The sequence below is a fragment of the Vitis vinifera genome, chromosome 6 (assembly GCF_030704535.1).
Source record: "Vitis vinifera cultivar Pinot Noir 40024 chromosome 6, ASM3070453v1".
Taxonomy (NCBI): Eukaryota; Viridiplantae; Streptophyta; class Magnoliopsida; order Vitales; family Vitaceae; genus Vitis; species Vitis vinifera.
This window is the reverse complement of record NC_081810.1, coordinates 14905723-14927977: the sequence shown is the minus strand read 5'-3', so window position 1 is coordinate 14927977 and position 22255 is coordinate 14905723. Positions and strand designations below refer to the sequence as shown.

The following is a 22255-nucleotide window of genomic DNA, read 5'->3' as shown; positions in this document are numbered from 1 at the left end:
CATATAAATCTCTTTCCCATCCTCGTCCCAAACCCGAGACGAGGCGGGACGGGGCGGGTTAATGTCTCCCGTTCCCATTTACAAAAGAGTTGATAATCCCATCCCTATACCAAAAGTGTTTTCAGGGTGGGGTGGGGCAGGATGGGACGAGGCAGGTTCGAGTTTGGGTATTGCAACTATTTGATTAGATGCAATATTGATTGACCTATTGATATATCTAGAGAGCCCATTATTATATCCAATGAATTACACCTATAATAGAATACCATGGCTACTGCACAAACAAATTCATACCCAAAAAATATAGTTGAAAGACCATATTATTTTGTGGACATCATTTGTTTAACAGAATTTTATTTAGCACCAAGAAATCTAAAATTTAGTTTCAAAGCTTGAAAATAAGACTTTCTGAAATAAACACAAGCTACTACTACAGTTGCATAACATGCTTCACAACTAATCTCTGTTTGTGTTTCTTAGAAACATTTTAACGTAGAAAAGCTTCAATGACACTTGCTTCCCCTGCATCTTTTGCTGCTTCAAGAACATGGTCAGTTTCCATGGAAGTGATACTTGATACATAAGGTGGAATAAATCACTGCAATACATAAATTCATGATATGGCATAATGCTTGGATCAGATTTTATACTCGTCCCTCTCTTGGGGATTTGATTCTGCTTGGATCATATGATCAACCTACAAATAAAATAAAATAAAAGGTAAGGGAATAATCTTACAACAAAGCAACTTTGCAAATAAAATCAAGATTATGATATACATATAGATTCATAAAAAGTATGGATTTAGTGAGACTCAAAATTTGCAATAGTTGACGGAAGGCTTGATAGTAATTTAAATATAAATGGTTTATTTTCACCAACTTGAAAATAACATAAGTTTCTCATCAAATAAATAATAAAAGAAGCAAATCATCACTTGGGCTAAACAATTTCCCCTAGTGATGTGTTTCCTCAAATAATTAAGACAAAGACTATATTTTATCAGAAAAACAGAATATCAGCCACGCAATCTAGTAAAGGAGAAATAAAAGCAAATTCAACTGGACCATCATGATCATATTTGGGAAATAAAAATTTATAATGTTCCTCACATAAAAACAATCTGAAGACACAAATACCATATATGTTCTAGAATAGAAAAACTACTTGAAAATATTCAACTTAATTTGAGACTCCAACAATTAATCTTTAATACTGTAATATTTTAGTATAAAGATGGATGATGATATAAAGAGAAAAAAAGCCAACAACATTAATAAGGTTACTATAACATTGTCATAAAATAAACCATCTTAATCATAGGGTAGAACGCAACACACTGCATGCTAAAGAATGTGCAGTAAAAATCTAACACTGTCAACAAAACATAGTACCATAGGATGGTTGAATTTCTTTCAATTGATAACTTTTTTCATCCTCATTCCAATCCATACTTGATTCTATTTTAAATGAAAACCCAACATGAAAACGAGTCATTGGGTTCTAAACTATAATTTAGTTATCAAACATCACAGAATGATTTTCTATATGCAAGTTATTAGTATGGTTGCATGTAAGAAAGAAGAAAATAAACAAAGATAGGATGCAGTGATTTTACCATTCACACTATAATTGTTTCTCCTATCTAGGGAGTTGCAAGTTATTTTCGAAAAAGAGGATTTGAGGCTTAAGACCGAACTAGGATGTTAACCAGAAAGTCCATTTCCCATTTCATTATTGTTGCTATTACCACTAAGCTCTTCCATTCCTTCAAATACCTAGATCTGTAAGTAAATTTGAGTGGAATGTTTAGTATTGTGTAACCAAATCTCATCAGAAATTATGGAAGATTCAAACAGGAATCAGTATAAATTTGATTTGGAAGTCAGAAATGAGTCAAAAAGAAAATACGCGATACAATTGGCAGGTCAGCAAGAACAACAAAATCAAAATCCTATGAGAATTTCAGGTAGTCATAGAAAACATGCACATACAAATGACCTACCAAAAAAGGGGTTTACTATTGAACAGACAGTGCACAATTTCATGAAGTTGTAGAGACATTTGTGAGAATGGTCATAAGTTCATTTTATCGATTAAGAAAAAGCTTATCCATGTCTACTCCAGAAAGACGAGGGGCTACTCCATCATTATCAGGGTCTCCATTTCCTACAACAGAAGTTCAAGAGGTACTACATTCGTTCAGCAAGTATTCAACTTCAGTTCATATATGGAAAGAGTGATGAATGAAGTGACAAGAAATAACCAGTAGGAGTTCGGATTCCAAAAAGAGTTCGAGTTCCAAGAGCTTCCCGGAAGTGAAGACTAACCAGAAGACTATAATCCATAATTCTCTCCTGTTCAAGAAGGTCACAATCCCTGTCCACTTGCTTTTGTGATGCAACACTTCAACTTAAAAAGGAGAATCAAGTAAAAATATAAATGACTTGCAAACAAGGAAAAAACGAATTAAAAATAAACTTACCTGCAAAACTCTTGGAACCAAGCCTTCTGCAATCGAAAGATGAAATTAAGGTCAAGGTCCTTGAGAGTTGTTATGGCATAAATTTCTGCCTTGGGTTTATCAGTTGTGTGGCCATGGGAAGAACCTTTCAAGTCAAAACGTCTATGAATGGCGTACTTAGAATAGAACAAATTCCCCATTATGACAAATCGCACCTAGATCATCACCATCAAATGAGTACAAAGTTCATAATTCAAATGAATATTTGAATTCATTTAGGATTCCATATGCATATAACAACCCTACCTTTTTCTAGGCAGCCCCAGTTAATTTCACACAGTGAAGACCATAAAATTTGGTGACTAGAGTGTTCTCAAAGGCTCGAACATGATTATAATAGGCTAGAAGCATCCTTAAAAGAACCTGAAATTTGTGTTCATCAATTATTAGATACTAATCAGCATCCCAAACAATGTAGAATTCTGGACTCAATCAAGAAGCCATCAATTTTCACCAAAAATTTTAGGAATTATGTGGGAAAAGTTCAAATATGACAAAAAAGCAAACTCATTTGGAATTAAATGGTACAATTCAGGAATCAAAATTCCTGATATTCAATAACAAAGTGTGCTTTATTGACAAATTCAGGTCAGAAAACAGAAAGTTTTGCATAATTGGAGACTAGAAAAACTATAAACACTTTGTGTGAATCCTTGAAATAAGATACAATAAAAGTCTGAATCAAGTGGTAAAGTTTGGAAATAAACTCACCTTTACTTTGGACTTCTTCATTGTCTTTATCATGTTGCGGTCATCATTGGTCAAGTAAAAGAAGCTTCCACTTTTCCCAAGGAAAGAAAGCTCTCGAAGGGCATCATTCCCACATATAGATATCATGTACTCATCTGGATCAACCTTGAACAATTTCCTGAGAGTTCTGAAAACATATTTATAACGATCCATTAGCATTTTGTTTGTTTCATTACATTAAGACGATGTCAAATGAAGCATATATGAATACAAAATGTTCTAGTAAAATTCATTTTGTGAAGTCATTTTTTATTGTCTTTGTTCCAACCATGACAATGTGGTAAGTTTCTGCAATCATTTCCTAGCTAAATTTCTATTGCCCAAAAGGCAGTTGCAAGGAAAGATGATTGAAGAAATAACCTGAAAACCAATGGACAATAGTCCTTCCATCTAAAATCACTCGATTGGTGAGGTGAGGCATGAACAAAGACAAAAAATGAAGAAAAGTAATGACAGATACTGCTTAATTCAGTACTTATGTAGAAAACCATGACTATTTCCAATTTATTAATTGTAAATACAAATTAATTTATAGCAGTTTGTGTATGTATATCTTTATTTTTCATTTATGCACAAAACCAAACAACTTTAAAAGGTCAAGTTGTTGTCCTAGTTCATAATTTTCAAGCAAATAACTAACAATCCTGAACTGACAACTTTTGGTACAAAGATTTCCCCATGACAAGCAAGATCCATCTATTTTACATGGTTGAAGCTGTCATTACACTTAACCTACATTTGTTGCTAACAAAACAATTTTATGCAACCATAACTGAAAAAGAAGAAATAAAATAAAAGAGTAGTGTATGGCACCTTTTACACTCCCTCATTTTCACTGTAAGTTCCTCCAACTGTTTACTTTGTCTATTGGGATTTTTAATCTTATCCAACTTTTGGAAGCTATTTTTTAGCACAGATAAGATCATAAATATAACATAATAATCCTTGCAGTATATTTGGTTAATTTGAAATAAATATATAAATATACATATAAGGTTAATTGAAAACACATATACACACTAATATTAAAGAATGAAATGCTCAAAAGAATGGAAGAAAAAAAACAAAGAATGAAACAACCTTTTGACATTAAGGAACTAAAATAGGATAGATTCCAGGGCGAATAAAAGAACACCAAGCAACTAGAATGTGGAAGTAGCAGGTTTCAAGAGCCATTTCCAAACTAACATGAAAAATGCACATAAAACTCACTTAAATCAAAAGTTCACAAAAGGCGATATAAGAAAGCAAATAGCAGGACCCCATCAGATGATGTTAAGTTCAATTACACATAAATAAAAACATAAGACAACCTTTGACTTGCTGCAAGCAGAGAAACTATAACCCCTGACTTTCCCATTTCCAAAATATCCTTAATTTTAGACCAAGTTCTTTCCATATGAACTCCACTTACTGTGCAAAACGAACCAATATGTGTAAAAACTCAAAACATGCTATTATCAATAAAGAAATAAAGCATAGGTAACACAAGATTTTGGCAAAAACAAAAGTTACCAAATCTGAATTTTGACCATCTTGGCAATGTCATCAGATCTTGTTGTCAATAAACTACAGTCTTGTTTCTTTGTTTGTTGCAATACACTATGATAAACATAGTCATTAAACCTAAATAATTAAAAAAAAACAAGCTAATAAATAAACAAAATATCACTACAACTTATTTTTTTTGCTTTCTCAACCTCATTTCTCTTCTCCAATTCTAATATCCAATAAAGAGTTTGTTTCTAGTGGGTCCTTAAATCACACATGAGTCTATTTAGGGACTTCATCTCCTATGTGATTGAGAGATGAGACAATTAGATATGGATATTAAGGACCAAACTCATTCAAATTCTAAAAATCAAATGATAAGCATTTAGTTAGTTATACCTCCAAGTCATATTAATCTGTAGCCCCAACAAGTAGCCTCGACATCTTCAATTAGGTCAGCATTAATGCCTTCTTTGCCAAAAAAATACAACTTTAATGGTTAATACCATGGATATAACAATATAAAATATAACATTAAGATAAAAATAAAAAAATAAAAAATAAACATCACAACTACAACATATAAAAATAGAAAATCTCCATGGATATGACAACATTAAAAAAAAAAAACATTAAGCATAAAGTATTCCCAACATATTCATACATATAACCACATTAAGATTAAAAAAGAGCATTAAAAAAAATGTATCTTGGGTCCCAAAATATATCTCCAATACCAACTCCATCTCAAGAAAAGAACCTACATCAAGAGTGATTCATCATCTTCATCCATGATTGTGAGTTTGACCCCTAAGTTAACAAGCAAAGAATCACCCAATAAAAGTAAGAATAACAAGAAACAACTTTATTAAAAAATTCAACATAGTTGTTTCATAATATTGAAAATATTTTAGATTAACCACCTTCCATTTCATTTCCCAACCAACTTTTAGCACGCATTAAGGCCTCCAAAGTATTTGGATGGAGTCTACTACGATGTTTTGATACCATCCTACCACCCGTACTGAAGGTTGACTCTGATGCAATTGTAGATACCGGAATGACATAGATATCTCAAACAATCATCTGTAAAGTCGAATACTTAATACCATTTGTTTTCCACCAACTCAAAACATCAAAATCTGAAATACCTGGACAAACAAGTTCTTCTAAGTAGTAGTCTAACTCCAACTTCGCATGACCTTCTCTAATAGTACGATGAACAAATAAGTCAAACTTCGAAAGAGGATCTTATTCGTCATAGTTCAACTCAAAGAGATTTGAAACTGATGAAGCACCATAAAATGAAGTTTGTTGACCCATCTTAGACTTTGATTGGTACTCAAAAAGCAAATCATAATATAGTTGACAAAATTTTCCAATTTCACTTGAAGCTTCAGACCCATACGTTATTGAAAAATCAAATTCTAAAATCTTCATCTTGTATCTAGGGTCCAATACAACTGCTATTGCCATTACAATATGACATCCACTCCAATACTTATCAAATTTGTCTAACATACTTGATGCCATTGTGCTTACAACTTCATTTGAGCAAATCAACCAATCATACAATGCTTCTTTAATCTCACACACTTTGATGAAAAAAGTATTCGCAGTAGGATAATTTCACCTTGAGAACATCTTTGTTATATTATAAAACAATTTCAACCTTTCACATATTTTTCTTGCTAAATTCCATTCTTCCTCTTATGGCACTATGATGTAGAGCTTATCACGTTGCTTCAAATGTGGGAACACATCTTTATAACTTATAGCTATTGATAGCATCAAGTATGTAGAATTTCATCGTGTTTTACAACCAAGGCATAACTTCTTATTGCATGGAAGGTGCAATTGGTGAACTGCATCTTCAAACTTATCCACTCTTGACGGTGTTGCTAACCAATATGCAACACTCTCACATATTTTTTCAATTTCTACTCCGATGACATCTAGACCTTCCTTTACAATCAAGTTCAAGACATGTTGCACATCGCATATGAAAGATTTTTCCACTTAATAAAAGTGAACCACTTGAAGAAAATTTCTCTAAAAGGATATCAATCATGCCATCATTACTTAAGCAATTATCCACGATGATTGTAGATATTTTCATATATATATTCCAATCCAATAACACATCAAAAAGAACATTTGTATGTGGAGGAGGCACATAAACAAACCTACATTAAACAATATATAAAAACATATTATTAATATAAGTGATATCATTAAATGATAATAAAATAAAATAAAAATTGAAAAGCTGAACAACTAACATATCTAACCTTACAATATGATGTTGTAGTAACTAAGACTCATCAATGTAATGCACAGTGATAGCCATGTAACCTTTTTTTTTATTAGATGTCCACATATCAGTTGTGATAGCCATTCTAGTTTCAAGCTTTTCCAAGTAGCTACTCATTTTCCCTTTCTCAAACTCATAAATCTTCATTATGCCATTCTTAATTGTATTGTAGGAAACCATCTTAAACTAAGGTTGAAGGCTACTAGCAAAATCTCTAAAGCTTGCATGGTCAACAATTGAAAGATGGTACTCATGCAATATAATTGCTCGTGCAAGCTTCGCTCTTGAGATATCTTGATCAAATGTGAAACCACCAATTTGCACTTTTCCATAGCCTTATCTCTCTATTGCTAATAATTTTTGCTTAATATCAACATTTCTCCTTTTGATGCACTTATCTAAATGTACATGCAAATGTTTAGTCCCATTCTTACTATTTGCCTTGAGTTTTGATTTACAATGTTTACAAATACTATAATATTGTCCATCTACTATGACTTTCTCAAAATCATTCCAAACAATCGAAGTCAGCTTTCTTTTTTACATGTTAATGATCCATCAATAGTTGAAGTATTACCTATAGCTGTATTAAAACTAGTACTTGGCATGGAAAAATTTTCCTTTCCTTCTAATGTCCTTTTGTTGAATTCTTAGCATATTCTGAAATAGTTTGAAACCAATTTAGCCACAATAAAATTCTATTTGTATGTTTCCAGAAGCATGAATAATGTGTTTCCAGAAGCTATTTAGAAAGAAAAAAAATTAGGGTTTTCATCTATGAAAAAACAACATGAAATTAGATCGTTCTCTTATAACAACTTGTTTATGCAAAAACATGAATACCAAAATTGAACCCTAAAATAATGAAAATCCCATAAATCATCATTCTTATTCTTATAAACCCCAAAAATCAGTTTATATGTGGATGAAATTGATTTGGACAAGGTGAAAATTGATGTCGAAAACATGAACATAAGAGCCAAAGACGAAAATTGATTCAATTGATATTTATGATAAAATGCATATAAGACGACAACCAAGAATGCATATAAATAACAAATCTACTGATAAACAATTGAAAAAACCTCAAATCCATAAGCTAAAACCAAAAGAAAATTGAAAAACAAGCAAGATTTTTAACAAAGCTTTAAAAGTTAAGGTTTTCTTACCTGGAAGAAAGGGATCCATAAGAACTCCAATAATATGTTGTCTACGAGACTATAATTCTTGTTTTTAGAGCAAAAGGTTTTGCTTTTAGGGCAAAATAACAGAGAAAACGAAGTCTTTCTTTCGAGAGAAAAAAATCCTAAAAATCTAGGAAGAATAAATTATATATAGGAAGGAGTTTTTGGGTATTTTGTAATATTTAAGGGTAAATTGGTAATTATATATCCACGGCGGGGCGAGACGGGTAACTACAAACCCATACCCGCCTCGAACCCAATTCGGGTTTCACAAAACTTTCCCATACCCGTCTCATACCCAATTAATTTATTCCATACCCGTCCCAATAGGGGGGAGGGGAAAGCGGGTAACCCAATTGACTCACGAAATTGCCATTCCTAGACAACAAATCAAACCAAACTTGATGTATTGAATTAATTTGTATACTATTCTAACAATTTTAAAAAATAATTTAGAACTCAAAAATTGGACAAAGAATTAAAATTAGTCCAATATGATTATATCAAAAGTTGACATAATTTTGAACGTTTATGGTTGCATATATTAAATGACTTAGCCATAAAATAATTTTATTGGGAGTTTTTTGCAAATAGTTTGGGAATAAATTAGTAGTTTTGATAGGGATTTGATTAAGCATAAAAACATATTCTTTGAATATTTTTGACAAATAATAAAAGTTGTATAATTTATTTCTATTGATGATACTTAAATTATATTGTTCATATATTGTCTCATTGCTTTGAAAAATCATACCTTGACCATCATTTGAATTTCACATTTTATTCTTTCATTAATTATATTTATTTATTAATTAATTGCATGTCAAATTTCCTCAACTCACTATTAGAGATGGAGCCAAATTGAGACTTAGAGGGGTGTCTTTCATGCTTTCATGTGTCATTACCTTACTCTTCTTATAGTAGTGACTTTCAAGATTTAATTATTTTATTTTATGTTTTAAAATGAAATAAAATAAATGACAAGTTCAATTTTTATTTTTTTTGGAAATAAAGAAAACAATTTTATGATAAAAAAAGTTTAGACACTTACAAATGAAAATTGCAGGTCTGTTGTGACTTCTAAGGATTTTGATCTCATCCTTGTAATAAACAAGCAAAATAGAGTTGTTGAAACCTTGGGTTACTTCCACTAAGAGAAAGCAACTGCTGAAGGAAGCCATGAGCCAAAAATCATACCCTCTCATGGATGCTCAGTTGGGTATTTACTATTTTTGGATATCATCCAACAAGCAAACACAAATTAGAAAGGTGTCTTTGTTGGCATCAAAGATAATGTTAGAAAATAAGAAGTGGAGGAAGAAAAAGCTTTACAGAAAATTTTATTTCTATTATTATATTTTTCCAAATGAAAATGATAAGTGTTTTTATAGTGACCAAAAACAATAGTTTGCAAGAACCTTCCGACTCACCAAAGTAACAAAAAGTAAATAAATAAATAAAAATAACAAATTCTACAACAAACTTTATTGCAAAAAAAAATCTAACTATTCTCAAGATGGAGGATGAATATTGTGAATTCCCATCTTGTTAAGTAAGAATGTAAATTGAGCTGGAAAGAGAGGCTTAGTTAACAATCTGGTACTTAGTGTTGAAATGAAACATGAAGAGTCAAGCAACCACTCTAAATTTTTCTTTTACAAGATGACAATCAATTTCTATGTGCTCCGTTCTCTCATGAATGACTAGATTGGTTGCTATATACAAGGCAAACTAATTATCATAAAATAAGATTGTTGGGTTTAGATGATCAATGTGTAAGTCTTTGAAAATGGAGAACAATCACATTATTCACATGTCACATTTTCCATAGACATGTACTCAGCTTCAACAGAGCACCTAGACACTATGTTCTATTTCTTTGATTTTTAAGAGATCAAAGAGTCTCCAATAAACACATAAAAGTTGTTGATAGATTTTCTAGTATCTAGACAAAAAGTCCAATCAGAATCTACAAATCCTTTCAACTCAATAGATAATGTGCATGAAAAGAAAAGGCCTTATTCTACTATACTCTTAACATATTGAAGTACACGGTGAACTACTTGTAAATGAGGTACTCGTGGCTTTACAAAAAACTAACTTAAGTGATTCATAGATTTGGCCTTATTATGGTGAGACACAAGAGTTTTTCAAATCATATGGCTGTATTAAGAAGAGTCATCAAGTAATTCTCCTTTGTCCTATGAGAGTTTGACATTTGGATCCATAGGAGTTTTTCTTGTTTTACACTTAAGATAATATGTGTGTTACTAGATGTTGTAAAGCATAACCTCACTAATTAAGAGAAATTTCGTTATTGGATCTAGCCACTTCAAGCCTTAAAAAATATTTCAATTGTCCCAAATCTTTAGGCTTAAAACAACTATTAAGAAAAATTTTAAAGTGTCTACTTTTTTTGGATCATTGCTTGCTATAACAATGTCATCAACATAAACTAACAAAGTAATGAATGAGTTACCAATCAATTTGATGAAAAAGAGTTGTTTGCAACAAATTGTTTAAATCATTTACCAACTAACACACTTGAAAACTTGGAGAATCATTATCATGAGGCTTACTTGAAATCCTTAGAGGAGAATCAAGAGAGCTAGCACCAAGTCCTTCAACAATAATAGAAGCAATCTGATTCACTTGAGCCTTGGATTGAAAAGATTTGGATTTAAACTTGTAACAAGGTGGGTAACCATGCAGTTTGTAGAACTTCTCAATAGTGTGACCTTGCAAACCACAATAAGAATAAAGAGAACAATCGTGCTTAGGCTTAAGGTTGAAATTGGTTAAGGAAGCATTGGCAGATGGAAGAGGCATTTCACCAAACACCAGAGGACTTGAAGAAGGAGACATCCCTTGGTTGATAGCATATTGTCTCTCTTCTTGAACAACCAAGGCAAAAACTTTTGCAATTGGAGGTAGAGGATCCATCATCAAGATCTGAGTTCAAGTGTAGGTATAGGACTCAATTAAACCCATTAGAAATTGTATAACACATTCTTGTTTTTGATAATCCATCCAAGGTCTCATGCCACCACAATGACAAATAGGAATAGGCTGGAAGTCCTTGAGCTCATTCTAAAGAATATTTAACTGGGTATAGTAAGTGTTAACATCAAGAGAGCCTTGATGCAAGGCAACAAGATGTTTCTTGATTTGGAAAAATTGAGAACCATTACTTTGATGGAAATGATCATGAAGATTCGACCAAATTTCAAAGGCATTATCAATGTACAAAAGCCTATCAACAATTTGCCTAGCTATGGCATTAAGGATCCAAGAAATTACCACACTATTGCAGCAAGTCCAAACCCTAATCAAAAGGTCATTGGCTGTTGGGTGAAGAATACTACCATTAACAAATCTAATCTTATTCTTAGTTGTTAGTGTCATAAGTATAGCACGACTCCATGTGTTGTAATTAGAGCTAGTGAGATGATAGGAGACTAAAACCAACAAACTAGGATAAACCCCATTGTGAGGGAAATAGAGGCTACCAGAATATTTTATTAGTGCTGGTACGAAGAGACTAACAATGACACAGTGTTGTTTTGATCTCTACAAGCCATTAGACAGAAAAAAAAAAATTTTAATGAAACAAAGCATAGCAAAGAAAATAAGCTTTGATACCATGTTAGAAAATGCAAAGCAAAGGAAGAAGAAAGCTTTATAGAAAATTCAATTTCTATTATTATATTTTTCCAAATGGAAATGATAAGAGTGTTTTTATGGTGACCAGGAACAACAGTTTGCAAAAACCTTCTAACTCGCCAAAGTAACAAAAACAAATAACAAATTCTGTAACAAACTTTATTACAAGAAATATCCTACTATTCTAATAGATAATTAACCTACAACAAAGTGTGAGGAAATTAATAGGTTTTGACTAGAAATGAACAAGGATCTAACACATGTATCAATTGGTTGTTCATCAATATTAATTCCAAAGAGTCTTGTAGAAGGAGTTTAGAGGATGTCATTGATGATGTTGCACACCATTGAGGGTCGTCAAGTTATCATGGCATCGGATTTTGCAATGGGGCAGTTGAGATTTTTCTAGTCCATGATTATTGGAATTATCAACAAGGCTACGTTGTTCAATCATAAAGCCTAATTTCTTACAAATAAACTAAGAAATTAGGAATTTAGGACTAAGAGATATTTGGAGAAGGTCCATGTTGATGTGCTTAATTTTTATTATGCTTTTGTGCTTCTTTTTTTTTTTTTTATCTTAAAATTATGAGAATTATTCATAAATTTAGTTTATCAAAACTAAAAAGAAACACAAAAAAAGTTAAATCACAAATTTTAAATATTAATATCAATATCATTCCCTTATTCTTTTACATTTTTTTCATAATTTTTTCAAATAAGATTTCTCGTTGCATACTCTTAGCAAATACTTCTAAAAATAATCTTTTTTAAAAAAAAAGAAAAAAAAGGTTTGCTAAATATATTTTGTATTATTTTTATTTTTCTATTTTAAAAAAATATAAAATACTTTTTTTTTTGTTATCAAATTATATCTGTGTTGTTTTTCTTATTTCTCTTTCTATTTAAATTTGAATTAGAAAATAAAGGGATGTTCATTTATTATTGCTTGTTAGTTTACGCAATGGTTCGATTAAATAATTATATAAATTTTCATGCATCTTTTTGTTTTCTTATTGAAACTTTAATAAAAATGCATTTGTTTCTATATCTAGATGATTAAATGTTAAACACACATGGTTGCCTGATTATTACACAACTGTTTTTTTTTTTTTTGTTTTTTTTTTTTTTTTTGCTAATTTTAAAATATGTACAAAATTGCAATATGACTCATGAAAACTAAATTAGAAAAAGGAATTACTACATTTTAGTCTAATTAAATATTTAATTCAATGATCACTTAAGAAGCTATAAAAACAACATATTTCAAACTCCCCAATCCACATCTCTAAATGATTAATTAAAAGGAATATTTGGTTAAAAAAACTCAAAATACTACTGAAATTGGAAGAATGACATTCAATTTTTATTATTTTAAAAAATGACTCATTTTAAACAATATTACTCTTTTTCATTCCCTTAAAACGGGATTTCCTTCTCGTTCTTCTAATAAATTTTTCAGGTTCTCTTCATGCTTCCTTGAATTGAATTTTTCGATGAAATTCAAACTCGTAGTAAATAAGAGCGAATAAAAATCAATTATAACTCTCTCATCTTTCTTCTTCTTCAATATCTTTTTTTTTTTTGCTTTTTTTTTTTTCTTTGTTAGGATTTTTTAGTCATTTTTTGCAATGATTTTTTTTTTTTTTTGGGGATTTTTTGTGTTGTTTTTTTGTTAAGATTTTATGTAGTTATTTTTTGTTGTGATTTGTTGCAATCTTCTTCAAGATCCTTTACATTTTTTTATATGTTTGGTTAGGGTTTTTTGTTGAGATTTTTTACAATTACTTTTTGTTGCGGTTTTTTTTCATTATTTTTTTTGTTCTAGTCTTTTGTAGTTATTTTTTGTTTGGTATTTTTTTGAAATTGTATAATTGCGTTTTTTTTGTTATATTTTTTTTTCTAGATGTTTTCCATTGGGGTTTTAGTTGAGGGCATTTTTTTTTGGTGCAATTGTGGTTGGGGTTTTTTGTGGTAGGATTTAGATTACGATTTTTCTACAATTATCTTTTATTAGGATTTTTTTACAATTCCTTTGTTAGTTTTCTTTTTTTCATTTTAAACTTCTAAAATGTGAAGATAAAGTCATGGATTCTTGTCATTTAATATTTGAGTCTAGACATTTAAGTCTATATTAACATTTTAATCAAGTTTTCCCTTTTTGTAGATAAAATAAAAACTTAACAACTTCAAATCATTATAATCAAATTCTTTGTAGATAAAATAAAAAACTTAAACTTCATTAAATTATTTGTAAATGAAACTTAGGCATTGTAGAGTTCAAGTTATTATTGTAATTGGGAACTTAACCCTAGTTGAGTTTTTTATAAAACCAAATTTAACTCTTGTGCGGTTTAAGTGAATGTGAAATTAATACTTGTTAAATGTGTAATAAATAAAATTTTATCTAAATAAACATCTAAAATAAAAACAATTTCACTTGAAATTATAAAAATAAAAATAAAAATAATTTAATCCAAATTAATATTTGCCATATACTTTTCTTAATTCTTCTCTATTTCTCTTAGTTCATTTTAATGATGGGTTGCAATAATGATATGTAAAAACTACTAGTGAGAGAGATAAAATGTTAGCTTTTGGAGAGATCTCATATTGTTACACCCTAAGCTCCAAAGATTATAATATTTAATTATGGGCTTAGGCCGAAAAATAAGTAAATAAATAAATAATAAATAAAATATAAATAGTAGATTCATGTTCTAAACAACCATTCTAAACTTTTAAACACTACAGTGAACATACATAGAGAGATCTAGGATTCCAAGTTTAAGTGAAGAGAAAAAGAATTTGGATTTTTCTGTTCTTTCGTGAAAACCTCCAAGTAAATGATACATATTAAAGATTCTTTCTTTTTCTTTTTTATTTTTTTAATTCTTCTTCTTAGAAACTTTAGTTTCCTAATACGATTCATAAAGAATTAATGAAAGTAAGAAATTAATAAAATAAATTGAAAGCAATTAAATCTACAATGATAAAAATAAAAATAATAATAAAACCATAAAAAGCTTGATGCTTTGTTATCGAAACCTAGAGGAAAATTTTTATGTGAAGTAGTGGAGTTTATATTTTAAATATAGGAGTTTTGGGGGTTACGTATCCACATAAATAGAGATTCTTATGTGTAAAAGATAAGAATTGTATTAAAAAATAAAATAAAATAAAAAATAAAAAATTGAAGACTAAAGCCTAGAAATTGGTATCTGTAAAGTGAGTTTCCAGGCACACAAGAAGTAAAATTACATGGAGCCTAGAGTTTGGTGTACAGTGGGATTATTTAATTATTTAAAGGAAAAAAATTTGGTGCATAGTAGGATTCTTTATTTAAAGGAAATAGAATTTGTTGAGAGACATATGAAAGATTTTGATTGTTAAGGTAAAATTTTTGTATGATATTGTGAAACTTTTGGTGGAGTGTTTGTACAAGAAATAAAGTTTATGTATATATATATAACTAATCTAGTTAAAAATTTAAGTAATATAAAAATATGGGAGGCCAAAAAATTTATTATGCTAGGATTTTAGAATAAATTATATTTGTCTAACTTAGATAAATCAAATTAAGGTAATTTAAATTAGATTAATTATAAGTGTGGGAATTTGAAAAGTTTAGGATAATAAATTCAAGACAATTAAGTAATGAAAATATGATATTTTTCCTAAATGAATGAATAATTTATGTGTTAAAAAAAAAAAGTATTCTTAGAATATAATTATTATTAAAACATTAGTTTAACTCTTCTAATTGCTCAGGTGATTCATGGGAAATTCTATCACTTTGATCTTTGGAGTTTGAGTTTAGGTAAGGGGACTAGTTGAAAAATATTTCTTTATGAATGGTGAAGTATAATTTTCTTTTGAAAGTTTCAAAAAAAAAAAAAAAAAAGTTTTGTCAAGCTTGTGAGATATTGAAATGTGGATATATATTTTCATATTGTATATGTTTACTTACATGTGTGTTATGAACTTATTGTTTAGAAAAAAAAATTAGAACTCAAGTGTCTGACACTTGTTAACAAGGGAAAATGTTTTTAATTTCATTACCTTTGGTGGAATGATGATCAATAAACCTAGTTAGTAGGGTAGTTATTGACCTACGGTATACCATTAGTTTGGTTTTGGTTCTACTCACCATCATGTAAGGTATACATAAGGCTAGTCACTCCTATAAGCCCCATTATAATGGCCATCTCTATAAGTCCCAATTTGATGGGCATTTTCTATGAAACGCCAAAGTTGTTCATTTAATATGTATGTTTACAAAACAATGTTATGCTTAAAATGTTATAAAAATAATACATGTATAAGTTTGTTTTGATGTGTTTAAAAGCATGTTATAAAGATTCCCTATTTCATCTCTGAAAACACTTATATTTAATCTTTATACCCCTTATTGGGCGTTAAGCTCACTCATTTTATTAAAATGTTTTTAGGTATGCCTAATTATGGCAAGGAGTGACTCGGGTAAAAGGGGTTTTCAAAAGTTCATTTAGTTCTTAGTCTTAAGTTTAATGTCATGGTGACATTTTGTTCTTAGTAGTTTAATTTACCGCTATTGTTTTAGACCATTTATCATATTTGGATTATGAATTTCATGCAAAAAGGATAATTTTTTATTATTCATTTTTAAGATATATGATCTTTTTAGAGATTTGCTTATAAAATGATCTTGGTGCTTAGCCTGTAGGTCAAGGTCATTACAAAGTGGTATCAGAGCTATAAGATATGGTTGTTGTAGACTTCTTATCATAGTTAAGGTTAGGTTAGATTATGTATGACAAGAATTTTTTATTTTTTTTAAATTTCAAAAATAATTTAATTATCTTTTAGTAATTAAATTATTTCATTCCAAACCCTTTCAATATTTCTTCCATTTCTAATCCTCTTGTGCCTTGAGATGAATAGGTCTCCCAAGTGTACTACGTCTAGTGGTCAACCATTGAAAGATAATGCACCATTAAGAATAGTTGGAAATGTAAATGTTCCACCTAGGAAAACTGAAGAAGAATTGGTACCTCCCCCAATGGTTGAGGGAATGACCCAAGTTATGGGTAATTGGGAGAGACTGATTGAGCACCATGTTGAGACAGCAAAAGCTTTAATGCCAACAATGTTAGTTCAAGAACACAAAGATAAGATAATCACACATACGGTACATGAGGTCTTAACGTGGTTTGGCTAACCATGCCTACGTCCATGGATGAGAGAGAATGATTCCACTATACAATAGAGGATATTACAAAGGATAGAACCAGATACAACTATTGGGTTCCCAAAACATCCCATGTTTCCCCACTCCTTGTATTCATACCCTACTACAAGCCCTCTCGCTCCACCGAGTACCTCTCGTTCTTCCTCACATATTTATCTACCTCGTATAGTCTCTACAAGTCCATCTCCATCTCATAACTTTTTCTGCAGAAGGTTACTAAATATTGTTGCCTAATGGATCTGTTTGGTTACTGAAGAAGGTTCAACATATTCCTGACCTGAGGAGGAATCTGATTTCTGTTAGAAAACTTGATGATGAAGGACATGCAATACTATTTGTTGGTGATACTTGGAAGGTTACAAAGGGAGCTAGGGTATTGGCTCGTGGAAAGGAGACTGGTACTCTATATATGACCTCATGTCCAAGAGACACAATTGCAGTTGCTGATGCAAGTACTGATACAAGCCTATGACGCCGCAGACTTGGTCACATGAGTGAGAAATGGATGAAGATGTTGTTGTCAAAAGGAAAACTACCAGAATTGAAGTCCATTGATTTTGACATGTGTGAAAGTTACATCTTAGGAAAGCAAAAAAAAGTGAGCTTCTTGAAAACTGGCAAGACACCAAAGGTTGAAAAATTGGAACTAGTACACACTAATTTGTGGGGGCCTTCTCCGGTTGCATCCCTTGGAGATTCAAGGTACTACATCACTTTTATTGATGACTCAACCAGAAAGGTATGGGTTTATTTTCTGAAAAATAAATCTAATGTATTTGAAACTTTTAAGAAATGGAAGACCATGGTTGAGATAGAAACAGGTTTGAAAGTAAAATGTTTGAGGTCAAATAATGGAGGAGAGTACATAGATAGAGGGTTTAGTGAGTATTGTGTTGCACAGGGAATTAGGATGGAGAAGACCATTCCTGGGACACCACAGCAGAATGGTGTGGCTGAGCACATGAACAGAACTCTCAATGAGCGTGCTGGAAGTATGAGGTTGCATGTTGGACTACCAAAAACTTTTTGGGTTGATGCCGTTAGCACTGCAGCTTACCTGATAAACCGAGGACCATCAGTTCCCATGGAATTCAAACTTCCTAAGGAGGTTTGGAGCGATAAAGAGGTAAAGTTTTCACATTTAAAAGTTTTTTGTTGTGTTTCTTATGTTCATATTGATTCTGATGCTCATAGTAAACTTGATGCAAAGTCTAAAATATGTTTTTTCATTGGCTATGGTGATGAGAAATTTGGTTATAGGTTTTGGGATGAACAAAATAGAAAAATCATCAGAAGTAGAAATGTGATATTTAATGAACAGTTTATGTACAAGGACATGTCATATGTAGTGTCAGATGCTATAGAGATTGATCAAAAGAAATTTGAGTTTGTCAACTTAGATGAATAGACTAAAAGTATTATCCAAAAAGGGGGTGAAGAAAATAAGGAGAATGTAAATTCACAGGTAGATCTGAGTACACTTGTAGCTAAAGTTCGCAAATCTTCCAGGAACATTAGGCCTCCACGGCCTTATTTACCTGTTTTAAATTATTTTTTGTTGACTGATGGTGGTGAGCCAGAGTGTTATGATGAAGCCTTGCAAGATGAGAATTCAAGCAAGTGGGAGTTAGCCATGAAGGATGAGATGGATTCATTGTTGGGGAATCAGGCATGGGAACTGACTGAATTGCCAGTAGGAAAGAAGGTTTTGCACAACAAGTGGGTATACAAAATAAAGAATGAGTATGATGGTAGCAAACGTTACAAGGCCAGATTAGTTGTTAAAGGGTTCCAGCAGAAGGAGAGCATTGACTACACAGAGATATTTTCTCCAATTGTGAAGATGTCAACAATCAGACTTGTACTGAGAATGGTGGCTACAGAAAACTTACATTTTGAGCACTTAGATGTGCAGACAACATTCTTTCATGGTGACTTGGAGGAAGACCTTTACATGATTCAACCAGAAGGATTCATTGTTCAAGGACAAGATAATCTAGTCTGCAAACTGAGAAAGAGCTTGTATGGCCTTAAACAAGCTCCTAGACAGTGGTACAAGAAGTTTGACAGTTTTATGCGTAGAATTGGGTTCAAGAAATGTGAAGCTGATCATTGTTGCTATGTTAAGTTTTTTGACAATTCTTACATCATATTACTATTGTATGTGGATGATATGCTTATTGTAGGGTCTGGCATTAAGAAGATTAATAATCTGAAGAAGCAATTGTCCAAACAGTTTGCAATGAAGGATTTGGGAGCTTCAAAGCAAATCCTTGGTATGAGAATCATTAGAGATAGGGCTAATGGTACATTGAAGCTTTCACAGTTAGAGTATGTGAAGAAAGTTCTCAGCAGGTTCAACATGAATGAAGCTAAACCAGTGAGCACACCCTTGGGTAGTCATTTCAAACTTAGCAAAGAATAGTCACCAAAGACAAAAAGAAAGGGACCATATGAGCAAGGTGCCCTATGCCTCAGCCAGCTTGATGTATGTTATGGTGTGTACAAGGCCAGACATTGCACATGCAGTGGGAGTTGTGAGCAAATTCATGAGTAGGCCTGGAAAACAGCATTGGGAGGTAGTCAAGTGGATTCTAAGATATCTGAAGGGTTTATTAGATACATGTCTTTGCTTCACAGGTGCAAGTTTGAAATTGTAGGGTTATGTAGATGCTGATTTTGCTGGTGATTTTGATAGTAGAAAGAGTACTATTGGGTTTGTTTTTACTCTAGGTGGTACAACTATATTATGGGCTTCAAATCTACATAAGATTGTTACTTTGTCTACTACAGAAGCTAAGTATGTTGCAGCAACTGAAGTTGGAAATGAGATGATTTAGCTACATGGTTTCTTAGATGAATTGGGTAAGAAGCAGGAGATGGGCATTCTACACAATGACAGTTATAGTGCAATTTTTCTAGCCAAAAATTCATCTTTTCATTCAAAGTCGAAGCATATACAAACAAAATATCACTTTATCTGTTACCTTGTTGAAGATAAACTGGTAATACTTGAGAAGATTTGTGGATCTAAGAACCCGACAGACATATTGACTAAGGGTGTCATTATCGAGAAGTTGAAGTTGTGCGCAGCTTCAATTGGTCTTTTACCTTGAGGATAGAAGGATGAGTTGCAGGGATGAGGGATTGTTTCTTAGAGGATAGCGGTTTGATGTTGGTGATTGAACTAGTCTCTAAGTGGGAGATTTGTCGGGCTTTGTGGAGCCTAGTTTTGTTTGATCCGGTTTGACAACCCGACCCGAATAATATTGCGTGGTTTTTTAATGGGAGATTTACTGAGGCTTCGTCCATGGAGCGAAGGCTTTGGGCCTGTTCAGCCCATTGTGGAATCACCTTTTGTAATTAGGGTTCTTTAGTGTGGTGTTGTGGCCGTGTTTTTATACAGAGAGAAAAATATTGTAGTCGATAGCAGTACTCTATATTCTTCCCTGATAATAATAATATCCCTGCAACTCCGTGGACGTAGGCAAATTTTCGAACACGTAAATACTGTCTTATGCGTGTGATTGTTTTTCTTTGGCGTGAAGAAAATGTCGCGATATTTCGGCGATATATCGCCGAAATATTGTGTATCGAAGGGTTTCGACACGATATTTCATGGAGAAATATCTGGAACGCGCTACAGTGCTGCTACAGTGCTCCCCCATTTGCTTGCTGCCGAGAGGATTTGAACCCCAAACCAAAAGGTTTGGGGTTCACCCGCTTACCACCTGGGCTAAGTTGCCCTTTGATATATAATATTCAATATTTTTATATATACTTAAACTTATTATATAAAGAAAATATAAGAATATTTTAAAGAGCAAATTAATTATAATTATTTTATAATTAAAGGCAAAGTCTTTTAATTAATTACCAAAAATATAAAAATTATATAATTTTCTTCATAATGTTTTTAATATCATTAATAATTAATTAAATATTAAAAAATTATATATATCATAATTTATTTTATATTGTTTAATACAATTGAATTAAATGGATCATATTTTAATATTAATATATATTTTAAAATTAGACATATTATAATCAAATATCATAATATTAGGTGTAATTTAATAATAAATGTATACTTATAAAATTCATATTTTTATCGATGCATACGATATTGTTATCAAATATGATAAATCATGTTATACATATATCAAAATTTTCAATAAAATAACTTTAAAATGTCTATTATACTTCTAATTATATTATTATGAAGTTTTCTTTACATTTTTATGAGTTTTTAACAATTTTAAGCTTACCGATATTTTTTTCCAAAATATCCGCTGATATATCTCCGATATATCCGATATATCCGTAAAATCGAAGTACCGATATATCCGTGATTACCGATATTTTCATCCTTGGTTTTCTCTTTTTTTTTTTTTTTTCTCACAGGTTGGGAATTCAGCTTAATTCCCTTCACGCCAAATCATGTTGCAAAAGTTCAAGCTTAGGATGTTGAGGATCAAGCCTGAGCTACCAAGATCCACCCACAAATGTCAATCATCTATTTCTAGTGGGAACGCTTTCGAGCAATTTAAGAAGTTGGGTCCTCCTTTTTTCAAAGGGGAGCTAGGCCCAATAGTGGTAGAGTCCTTGATTCTTAACCTAGAAAAGTATTTTGATGTTTTAGATTGTTTTAAGATATAAAAGGTAATGTTTACTACCTTTATGTTAGGAGAAGAGGCAAAACACTAGTAGAGAATGGATGAAAGACTCTTAGGGAATCAAGAACCTTAAGTTTTGGATCAATTTAAGGAGGTTTTCTATAAGACATATTTTCCTAAGAATGTTCGACATCAAAAGGAAGTTGAATTTACACTGTTGGTATAGGGTGATACGACAATGGTTGAGTATGAGGCTATGTTCACCCAGCTCTCTTGTTTTGCTCCAAATCTTATAGCCAATGAGGAGCATAAGGAATTTTGTTTTCAAGATAGTTTGAATCCATTTTTGAAGGATAGACTCTCTTTTCTTAAGTTGGAAACATACTAAAAAAAGGTAGACAGTACCCTCCTAGCTGAGAGAAGTAGTAATGAGTTTAACAATATAAGGAGCAACAATGTAAAAGAAATTGATTTAATAAT

At 31.4% G+C, this 22255-nt stretch overlaps 1 pseudogene; it reads right to left on the bottom strand.

Annotated features, from left to right (window-relative positions):
* Positions 1 to 2089: 2089 nt before the first annotated feature.
* Positions 2090 to 3765, bottom strand: LOC109122744 (phosphatidylinositol 4-phosphate 5-kinase 4-like; annotated as a pseudogene).
* Positions 3766 to 22255: the final 18490 nt, after the last annotated feature.